The 10,000-nt window shown below is 58.4% G+C and overlaps 1 non-coding gene across 1 annotated transcript; it reads right to left on the reverse strand.

Annotated features, from left to right (window-relative positions):
* Positions 1-8,173: 8,173 nt before the first annotated feature.
* Positions 8,174-8,292, reverse strand: LOC148058428 (5S ribosomal RNA). Its single transcript, XR_015709879.1, has one exon. It is a non-coding gene; the product is annotated as a 5S ribosomal RNA (ribosomal RNA).
* Positions 8,293-10,000: the final 1,708 nt, after the last annotated feature.

Genomic DNA, 10,000 nt, shown 5'->3' on the forward strand with positions numbered 1-10,000 from the left:
GTCTCACTGGAGGTTTCGGCAGAGGTGGCAAGCCACAACGCTTGATCGGACCCGCTAAGTCCGGAGGAACCGTCCGCCCGCAATGGGTGGGGGCCCTCCGATGGCGGGTCACGTTGGCAGATCGGTCATCGGTGTAGGTGGTATCACAGTGCGTCCATGACGCGCGAAGGTCGGCTTGAGCCTGAGCTCTTTCCCCGCCGCCTGCGCTGGAGCTCGATACTCTGTCCAAGTATCCTTCGCTCCTATTAACCTCTAGGTGGTTGCGCTCGTGACATCAAAAAGACCACTTTTTGAAGAGCAGTCACACTCGGAAAAAATTTCTTTCGTCAGGCAAAAGAACCAGAGTTCTCCGCGGCCATCCACTCCAACCTTGTCCGACTTTGAGGCACCAGGCTCGGCCACCCTCCGAGCCTTTTCCTTCCCTCTCCTGTTATGGTGCCTCCCTATTAACCTCTAGGTGGTTGCGCTCGTGACATCAAAAAGACCACTTTTTGAGGAGCAGTCACACTCGGAAAAAATTTCTTTCGTCAGGCAAAAGAACCAGAGTTCTCCGCGGCCATCCACTCCAACCTTGTCCGACTTTGAGGCACCAGGCTCGGCCACCCTCCGAGCCTTTTCCTTCCCTCTCCTGTTATGGTGCCTCCCTATTAACCTCTAGGTGGTTGCGCTCGTGACATCAAAAAGACCACTTTTTGAGGAGCAGTCACACTCGGAAAAAATTTCTTTCGTCAGGCAAAAGAACCAGAGTTCTCCGCGGCCATCCACTCCAACCTTGTCCGACTTTGAGGCACCAGGCTCGGCCACCCTCCGAGCCTTTTCGCTCCCTCTCCTGTTATGGTGCCTCCCTATTAACCTCTAGGTGGTTGCGCTCGTGACATCAAAAAGACCACTTTTTGAGGAGCAGTCACACTCGGAAAAAATTTCTTTCGTCAGGCAAAAGAACCAGAGTTCTCCGCGGCCATCCACTCCAACCTTGTCCGACTTTGAGGCACCAGGCTCGGCCACCCTCCGAGCCTTTTCACTCCCTCTCCTGTTATGGTGCCTCCCTATTAACCTCTAGGTGGTTGCGCTCGTGACATCAAAAAGACCACTTTTTGAGGAGCAGTCACACTCGGAAAAAATTTCTTTCGTCAGGCAAAAGAACCAGAGTTCTCCGCGGCCATCCACTCCAACCTTGTCCGACTTTGAGGCACCAGGCTCGGCCACCCTCCGAGCCTTTTCCTTCCCTCTCCTGTTATGGTGCCTCCCTATTAACCTCTAGGTGGTTGCGCTCGTGACATCAAAAAGACCACTTTTTGCAGAGCAGTCACACTCGGAAAAAATTTCTTTCGTCAGGCAAAAGAACCAGAGTTCTCCGCGGCCATCCACTCCAACCTTGTCCGACTTTGAGGCACCAGGCTCGGCCACCCTCCGAGCCTTTTCACTCCCTCTCCTGTTATGGTGCCTCCCTATTAACCTCTAGGTGGTTGCGCTCGTGACATCAAAAAGACCACTTTTTGCAGAGCAGTCACACTCGGAAAAAATTTCTTTCGTCAGGCAAAAGAACCAGAGTTCTCAGCGGTCATCCACTCCAACCTTGTCCGACTTTGAGGCACCAGGCTCGGCCACCCTCCGAGCCTTTTCACTCCCTCTCCTGTTATGGTGCCTCCCTATTAACCTCTAGGTGGTTGCGCTCGTGACATCAAAAAGACCACTTTTTGCAGAGCAGTCACACTCGGAAAAAATGTATTTCGTCTGGCAAAAGAACCAGAGTTTTCAGCGGTCATCCACTCCAACCTTGTCCGATTTTGAGGCACCAGGCTCGGCCACCCTCCGAGCCTTTTCACTCCCTCTCCTGTTATGGTGCCTCCCTATTAACCTCTAGGTGGTTGCGCTCGTGACATCAAAAAGACCACTTTTTGCAGAGCAGTCACACTCGGAAAAAATTTCTTTCGTCAGGCAAAAGAACCAGAGTTTTCAGCGGTCATCCACTCCAACCTTGTCCGATTTTGAGGCACCAGGCTCGGCCACCCTCCGAGCCTTTTCACTCCCTCTCCTGTTATGGTGCCTCCCTATTAACCTCTAGGTGGTTGCGCTCGTGACATCAAAAAGACCACTTTTTGCAGAGCAGTCACACTCGGAAAAAATTTCTTTCGTCTGGCAAAAGAACCAGAGTTTTCAGCGGTCATCCACTCCAACCTTGTCCGACTTTGAGGCACCAGGCTCGGCCACCCTCCGAGCCTTTTCACTCCCTCTCCTGTTATGGTGCCTCCCTATTAACCTCTAGGTGGTTGCGCTCGTGACATCAAAAAGACCACTTTTTGAGGAGCAGTCACACTCGGAAAAAATTTATTTCGTCTGGCAAAAGAACCAGAGTTTTCAGCGGTCATCCACTCCAACCTTGTCCGATTTTGAGGCACCAGGCTCGGCCACCCTCCGAGCCTTTTCACTCCCTCTCCTGTTATGGTGCCTCCCTATTAACCTCTAGGTGGTTGCGCTCGTGACATCAAAAAGACCACTTTTTGCAGAGCAGTCACACTCGGGAAAAATTTATTTCGTCTGGCAAAAGAACCAGAGTTTTCAGCGGTCATCCACTCCAACCTTGTCCGATTTTGAGGCACCAGGCTCGGCCACCCTCCGAGCCTTTTCACTCCCTCTCCTGTTATGGTGCCTCCCTATTAACCTCTAGGTGGTTGCGCTCGTGACATCAAAAAGACCACTTTTTTCAGAGCAGTCACACTCGGGAAAAATTTCTTTCGTCTGGCAAAAGAACCAGAGTTTTCAGCGGTCATCCACTCCAACCTTGTCCGATTTTGAGGCACCAGGCTCGGCCACCGTCCGAGCCTTTTCACTCCCTCTCCTGTTATGGTGCCTCCCTATTAACCTCTAGGTGGTTGCGCTCGTGACATCAAAAAGACCACTTTTTTCAGAGCAGTCACACTCGGGAAAAATTTCTTTCGTCTGGCAAAAGAACCAGAGTTTTCAGCGGTCATCCACTCCAACCTTGTCCGATTTTGAGGCACCAGGCTCGGCCACCCTCCGAGCCTTTTCACTCCCTCTCCTGTTATGGTGCCTCCCTATTAACCTCTAGGTGGTTGCGCTCGTGACATCAAAAAGACCACTTTTTTCAGAGCAGTCACACTCGGGAAAAATTTCTTTCGTCTGGCAAAAGAACCAGAGTTATCAGCGGTCATCCACTCCAACCTTGTCCGACGTTGAGGCACCGATGTCGGCCAAGTTCTGAGCGTTCCACCGCCGAATGCCACTGGTCCTCAACACAGCGGACTTCCAATCCAACCTTGTCCGACTTTGAGGCACCGAAGTCGGCCTCAGCCCGAGCCTTCCCCCGCCGACCTCACTGGAGCCCGCCATCCAGGGACCGGCGGAGGTCGCCCGCATGACCGCGGCAAAGTGTCTCAAAGTCGGGCACGACCGCTCGAGTCACCCGCCAACCCGGTCCGGGGCACCTCCAGGGACCGGCGGAGGTCGCCCGCATGACCGCGGCAAAGTGTCTCAAAGTCGGGCATGACCGCTCGAGTCACCCGCCAACCCGGTCCGGGGCACCTCCAGGGACCGGCGGAGGACGCCCGCATGACCGCGACAAAGTGTCTCAAAGTCGGGCACGACCGCTCGAGTCACCCGCCAACCCGGTCCGGGGCACCTCCAGGGACCGGCGGAGGACGCCCGCATGACCGCGACAAAGTGTCTCAAAGTCGGGCATGACCGCTCGAGTCACCCGCCAACCCTTTCCGGGGCACCTCCAGGGACCGGCGGAGGACGCCCGCATGACCGCGACAAAGTGTCTCAAAGTCGGGCATGACCGCTCGAGTCACCCGCCAACCCGGTCCGGGGCACCTCCAGGGACCGGCGGAGGACGCCCGCATGACCGCGACAAAGTGTCTCAAAGTCGGGCACGACCGCTCGAGTCACCCGCCAACCCGGTCCGGGGCACCTCCAGGGACCGGCGGAGGACGCCCGCATGACCGCGACAAAGTGTCTCAAAGTCGGGCACGACCGTTCGAGTCACCCGCCAACCCGGTCCGGGGAACCTCCGGGGACCGGCGGAGGTCGCTCGCATGACCGCGACAAAGTGTCTCAAAGTCGGGCACGACCGCTCGAGTCACCCGCCAACCCGGTCCGGGGCACCTCCAGGGACCGGCGGAGGACGCCCGCATGACCGCGACAAAGTGTCTCAAAGTCGGGCATGACCGTTCGAGTCACCCGCCAACCCGGTCCGGGGCACCTCCAGGGACCGGCGGAGGAGGCCCGCATGACCGCGACAAAGTGTCTCAAAGTCGGGCATGACCGCTCGAGTCACCCGCCAACCCGGTCCGGGGCACCTCCGGGGACCGGCGGAGGACGCCCGCATGACCGCGACAAAGTGTCTCAAAGTCGGGCACGACCGCTCGAGTCACCCGCCAACCCGGTCCGGGGCACCTCCGGGGACCGGCGGAGGACGCCCGCATGACCGCGACAAAGTGTCTCAAAGTCGGGCACGACCGCTCGAGTCACCCGCCAACCCGGTCCGGGGCACCTCCGGGGACCGGCGGAGGACGCCCGCATGACCGCGACAAAGTGTCTCAAAGTCGGGCATGACCGCTCGAGTCACCCGCCAACCCGGTCCGGGGCACCTCCGGGGACCGGCGGAGGACGCCCGCATGACCGCGACAAAGTGTCTCAAAGTCGGGCACGACCGCTCGAGTCACCCGCCAACCCGGTCCGGGGCACCTCCGGGGAGCAGTGGAGGTCGCTCGCATGACCGCGACAAAGTGTCTCAAAGTCGGGCATGACCGCTCGAGTCGCCCGCCATCCCGGTCCGGAGCTCAACACTTTGTCGTTTTTTCCACTCCCTCCCCATTAACCTCTAGGTGGTTGCGCTCGTGACATCAAAAAGACCACTTTTTGCAGAGCAGTCACACTCGGAAAAAATTCGTTTCGTCTGGCAAAAGAACCAGAGTTCTCAGCGGGCTTCCAGTCCAACCTTGTCCGATTTTGAGGCACCAGGCTCGGCCACAGTCCGAGCCCATTCACTCCCTCCCCTGTTGTACTCGCTCCCTATTAACCTCTAGGTGGTTGCGCTCGTGACATCAAAAAGACCACTTTTTGAGGAGCAGTCACACTTGGGAAAAATCCGTTTGCGCTCACACCATCCCTCCCCATTAACCTCTAGGTGGTTGCGCTCGTGACATCAAAAAGACCACTTTTTGAGGAGCAGTCACACTTAGGAAAAATCCGTTTGCGCTCACACCATCCCTCCCCATTAACCTCTAGGTGGTTGCGCTCGTGACATCAAAAAGACCACTTTTTGAGGAGCAGTCAGACACCGAGGTTTTCTGGATTTATGTCCGTTTTCCTGGTTCTCTGACTCGGGCACCTTGTGACCGACATCCCCCCCTTCCCTGGTTCTATTTTGCCGATACTTTGGTGAGTTTTCTACCCGCAAACCAAGCCCCCCAAGCCCGCCGCCTGGTGGGGGAACATGCCCCCTGGTCCTGGTTCTATTTTAGGACACTTTGGTGAGTTTTCTACCCGCAAACCAAGCCCCCCAAGCCCGCCGCCTGGTGGGGGAACATGCCCCCTGGTCCCGGTTCTATTTTAGGACACTTTGGTGAGTTTTCTACCCGCAAACCAAGCCCCCCAAGCCCGCCGCCTGGTGGGGGAAGATGCCCCCTGGTCCCGGTTCTATTTTAGGACACTTTGGTGAGTTTTCTACCCGCAAACCAAGCCCCCCAAGCCCGCCGCCTGGTGGGGGAACATGCCCCCTGGTCCCGGTTCTATTTTAGGACACTTTGGTGAGTTTTCTACCCACACTGCAGGTCCCCAAATGCCGCCATCTGGTGGGGGAACATGCCGCCTGCACCGGTTCTATTTTAAGTCACTTTGGTGAGTTTTCTGCCCACACTACGGGTCCCCAAATGCCGCCATCTGGTGGGGGAACATGCCGCCTGCACCGGTTCTATTTTAAGTCACTTTGGTGAGTTTTCTGCCCACACTACGGCTCCCCAAATGCCGCCATCTGGTGGGGGAACATGCCGCCTGCACCGGTTCTATTTTAAGTCACTTTGGTGAGTTTTCTGCCCACACTACGGGTCCCCAAATGCCGCCATCTGGTGGGGGAACATGCCGCCTGCACCGGTTCTATTTTAAGTCACTTTGGTGAGTTTTCTGCCCACACTACGGGTCCCCAAATGCCGCCATCTGGTGGGGGAACATGCCGCCTGCACCGGTTCTATTTTAAGTCACTTTGGTGAGTTTTCTGCCCACACTACGGCTCCCCAAATGCCGCCATCTGGTGGGGGAACATGCCGCCTGCACCGGTTCTATTTTAAGTCACTTTGGTGAGTTTTCTACCCACACTACGGGTCCCCAAATGCCGCCATCTGGTGGGGGAACATGCCGCCTGCACCGGTTCTATTTTAAGTCACTTTGGTGAGTTTTCTGCCCACACTACGGGTCCCCAAATGCCGCCATCTGGTGGGGGAACTGCCGCCTAGTCCCGGTTCTATTTTAGGTCACTTTTCTCACTTTCTGACCCACAAATAATGCCCCAAATGCCGCCGCCTGGTGGGGGGAACTGCCGCCTAGTCCCGGTTCTATTTTAGGTCACTTTTCTCACTTTCTTACCCACAAATAATGCCCCAAATGCCGCCGCCTGGTGGGGGGAACTGCCGCCTAGTCCCGGTTCTATTTTAGGTCACTTTTCTCACTTTCTGACCCACAAATAATGCCCCAAATGCCGCCGCCTGGTGGGGGGAACTGCCGCCTAGTCCCGGTTCTATTTTAGGTCACTTTTCTCACTTTCTGACCCACAAATAATGCCCCAAATGCCGCCGCCTGGTGGGGGGAACTGCCGCCTAGTCCCGGTTCTATTTTAGGTCACTTTTCTCACTTTCTGACCCACAAATAATGCCCCAAATGCCGCCGCCTGGTGGGGGGAACTGCCGCCTAGTCCCGGTTCTATTTTAGGTCACTTTTCTCACTTTCTTACCCACAAATAATGCCCCAAATGCCGCCGCCTGGTGGGGGGAACTGCCGCCTAGTCCCGGTTCTATTTTAGGTCACTTTTCTCACTTTCTTACCCACAAATAATGCCCCAAATGCCGCCGCCTGGTGGGGGGAACTGCCGCCTAGTCCCGGTTCTATTTTAGGTCACTTTTCTCACTTTCTGACCCACAAATAATGCCCCAAATGCCGCCGCCTGGTGGGGGGAACTGCCGCCTAGTCCCGGTTCTATTTTAGGTCACTTTTCTCACTTTCTGACCCACAAATAATGCCCCAAATGCCGCCGCCTGGTGGGGGGAACTGCCGCCTAGTCCCGGTTCTATTTTAGGTCACTTTTCTCACTTTCTGACCCACAAATAATGCCCCAAATGCCGCCGCCTGGTGGGGGGAACTGCCGCCTAGTCCCGGTTCTATTTTAGGTCACTTTTCTCACTTTCTGACCCACAAATAATGCCCCAAATGCCGCCGCCTGGTGGGGGGAACTGCCGCCTAGTCCCGGTTCTATTTTAGGTCACTTTTCTCACTTTCTGACCCACAAATAATGCCCCAAATGCCGCCGCCTGGTGGGGGGAACTGCCGCCTAGTCCCGGTTCTATTTTAGGTCACTTTTCTCACTTTCTTACCCACAAATAATGCCCCAAATGCCGCCGCCTGGTGGGGGGAACTGCCGCCTAGTCCCGGTTCTATTTTAGGTCACTTTTCTCACTTTCTTACCCACAAATAATGCCCCAAATGCCGCCGCCTGGTGGGGGGAACTGCCGCCTAGTCCCGGTTCTATTTTAGGTCACTTTTCTCACTTTCTGACCCACAAATAATGCCCCAAATGCCGCCGCCTGGTGGGGGGAACTGCCGCCTAGTCCCGGTTCTATTTTAGGTCACTTTTCTCACTTTCTGACCCACAAATAATGCCCCAAATGCCGCCGCCTGGTGGGGGGAACTGCCGCCTAGTCCCGGTTCTATTTTAGGTCACTTTTCTCACTTTCTTACCCACAAATAATGCCCCAAATGCCGCCGCCTGGTGGGGGGAACTGCCGCCTAGTCCCGGTTCTATTTTAGGTCACTTTTCTCACTTTCTGACCCACAAATAATGCCCCAAATGCCGCCGCCTGGTGGGGGGAACTGCCTGCTAGTCCCGGTTCTATTTTAGGTCACTTTTCTCACTTTTCTACCCACAAATAATGGCAAAAAAAAATGCTTACAGCACCCAGTATTCCCAGGCGGTCTCCCATCCAAGTACTAACTGGGCCCGACCCTGCTTGGCTTCCGAGATCAGACGAGATCGGGCTCATTCAGGGTGGTGTGGCCGTAAGCGAGGGAAGCGCTTGTGAAATGCCCCAAAGTGTTGAAAATGTTCCCCAGGCCCCTGGTTCCCCATCCCCGCAGGAGGAGGCTCCCCAGGCCCCCTGGTTCCCCATCCCCGCAGGAGGAGGCTCCCCAGGCCCCCTGGTGCAGGAGGAGGCTCCCCAGGCCCCTGGTTCCCCATCCCCGCAGGAGGAGGCTCCCCAGGCCCCCTGGTTCCCCATCCCCGCAGGAGGAGGCTCCCCAGGCCCCATGGTTCCCCATCACCGCAGGAGGAGGCTCCCCAGGCCCCTGGTTCCCCATCCCCGCAGGAGGAGGCTCCCCAGGCCCCCTGGTTCCCCATCCCCGCAGGAGGAGGCTCCCCAGGCCCCATGGTTCCCCATCACCGCAGGAGGAGGCTCCCCAGGCCCCCTGGTTCCCCATCCCCGCAGGAGGAGGCTCCCCAGGCCCCCTGGTGCAGGAGGAGGCTCCCCAGGCCCCCTGGTTCCCCATCCCCGCAGGAGGAGGCTCCCCAGGCCCCCTGGTTCTCCATGCCCGCAGGAGGAGGCTCCCCAGGCCCCTGGTTCTCCATCCCCGCAGGAGGAGGCTCCCCAGGCCCCCTGGTTCTCCATCCCCGCAGGAGGAGGCTCCCCAGGCCCCCTGGTTCTCCATCCCCGCAGGAGGAGGCTCCCCAGGCCCCTGGTTCTCCATCCCCGCAGTAGGAGGCTCCCCAGGCCCCCTGGTTCTCCATCCCCGCAGGAGGAGGCTCCCCAGGCCCCCTGGTTCTCCATCCCCGCAGGAGGAGGCTCCCCAGGCCCCCTGGTTCTCCATCCCCGCAGGAGGAGGCTCCCCAGGCCCCTGGTTCTCCATGCCCGCAGGAGGAGGCTCCCCAGGCCCCCATGTTCTCCATGCCCGCAGGAGGAGGCTCCCCAGGCCCCTTGGTTCTCCATCCCCGCAGGAGGAGGCTCCCCAGGCCCCTGGTTCCCCATCCCCGCAGGAGGAGGCTCCCCAGGCCCCCTGGTTCTCCATGCCCGCAGGAGGAGGCTCCCCAGGCCCCCTGGTTCTCCATGCCCGCAGGAGGAGGCTCCCCAGGCCCCCTGGTTCTCCATGCCCGCAGGAGGAGGCTCCCCAGGCCCCCTGGTTCTCCATCCCCGCAGGAGGAGGCTCCCCAGGCCCCTGGTTCTCCATGCCCGCAGGAGGAGGCTCCCCAGGCCCCCTGGTTCTCCATGACCGCAGGAGGAGGCTCCCCAGGCCCCCTGGTTCTCCATCCCCGCAGGAGGAGGCTCCCCAGGCCCCCTGGTTCCCCATCCCCGCAGGAGGAGGCTCCCCAGGCCCCCTGGTTCTCCATGCCCGCAGGAGGAGGCTCCCCAGGCCCCCTGGTTCCCCATCCCCGCAGGAGGAGGCTCCCCAGGCCCCTGGTTCTCCATCACCGCAGGAGGAGGCTCCCCAGGCCCCCTGGTTCTCCATGCCCGCGGGAGGAGGCTCCCCAGGCCCCCTGGTTGGGAGAGGGGGAAAAAGACCAAAGTGTTTAAAAATGCCCCAAAGTGTTGAAAATGTTCCCCAGGCCCCTGGTTCCCCATCCCCGCAGGAGGAGGCTCCCCAGGCCCCCTGGTTGGGAGAGGGGGAAAAAGAGCAAAGTGTTTAAAAATGCCCCAAAGTGTTGAAAATGTTCCCCAGGCCCCTGGTTCCCCATCCCCGCAGGAGGAGGCTCCCCAGGCCCCCTGGTTGGGAGAGGGGGAAA

Source organism: Callionymus lyra, unplaced genomic scaffold, assembly GCF_982586985.1.
Source record: "Callionymus lyra unplaced genomic scaffold, fCalLyr1.hap1.1 HAP1_SCAFFOLD_83, whole genome shotgun sequence".
In the NCBI taxonomy this organism is placed as follows: Eukaryota; Metazoa; Chordata; class Actinopteri; order Syngnathiformes; family Callionymidae; genus Callionymus; species Callionymus lyra.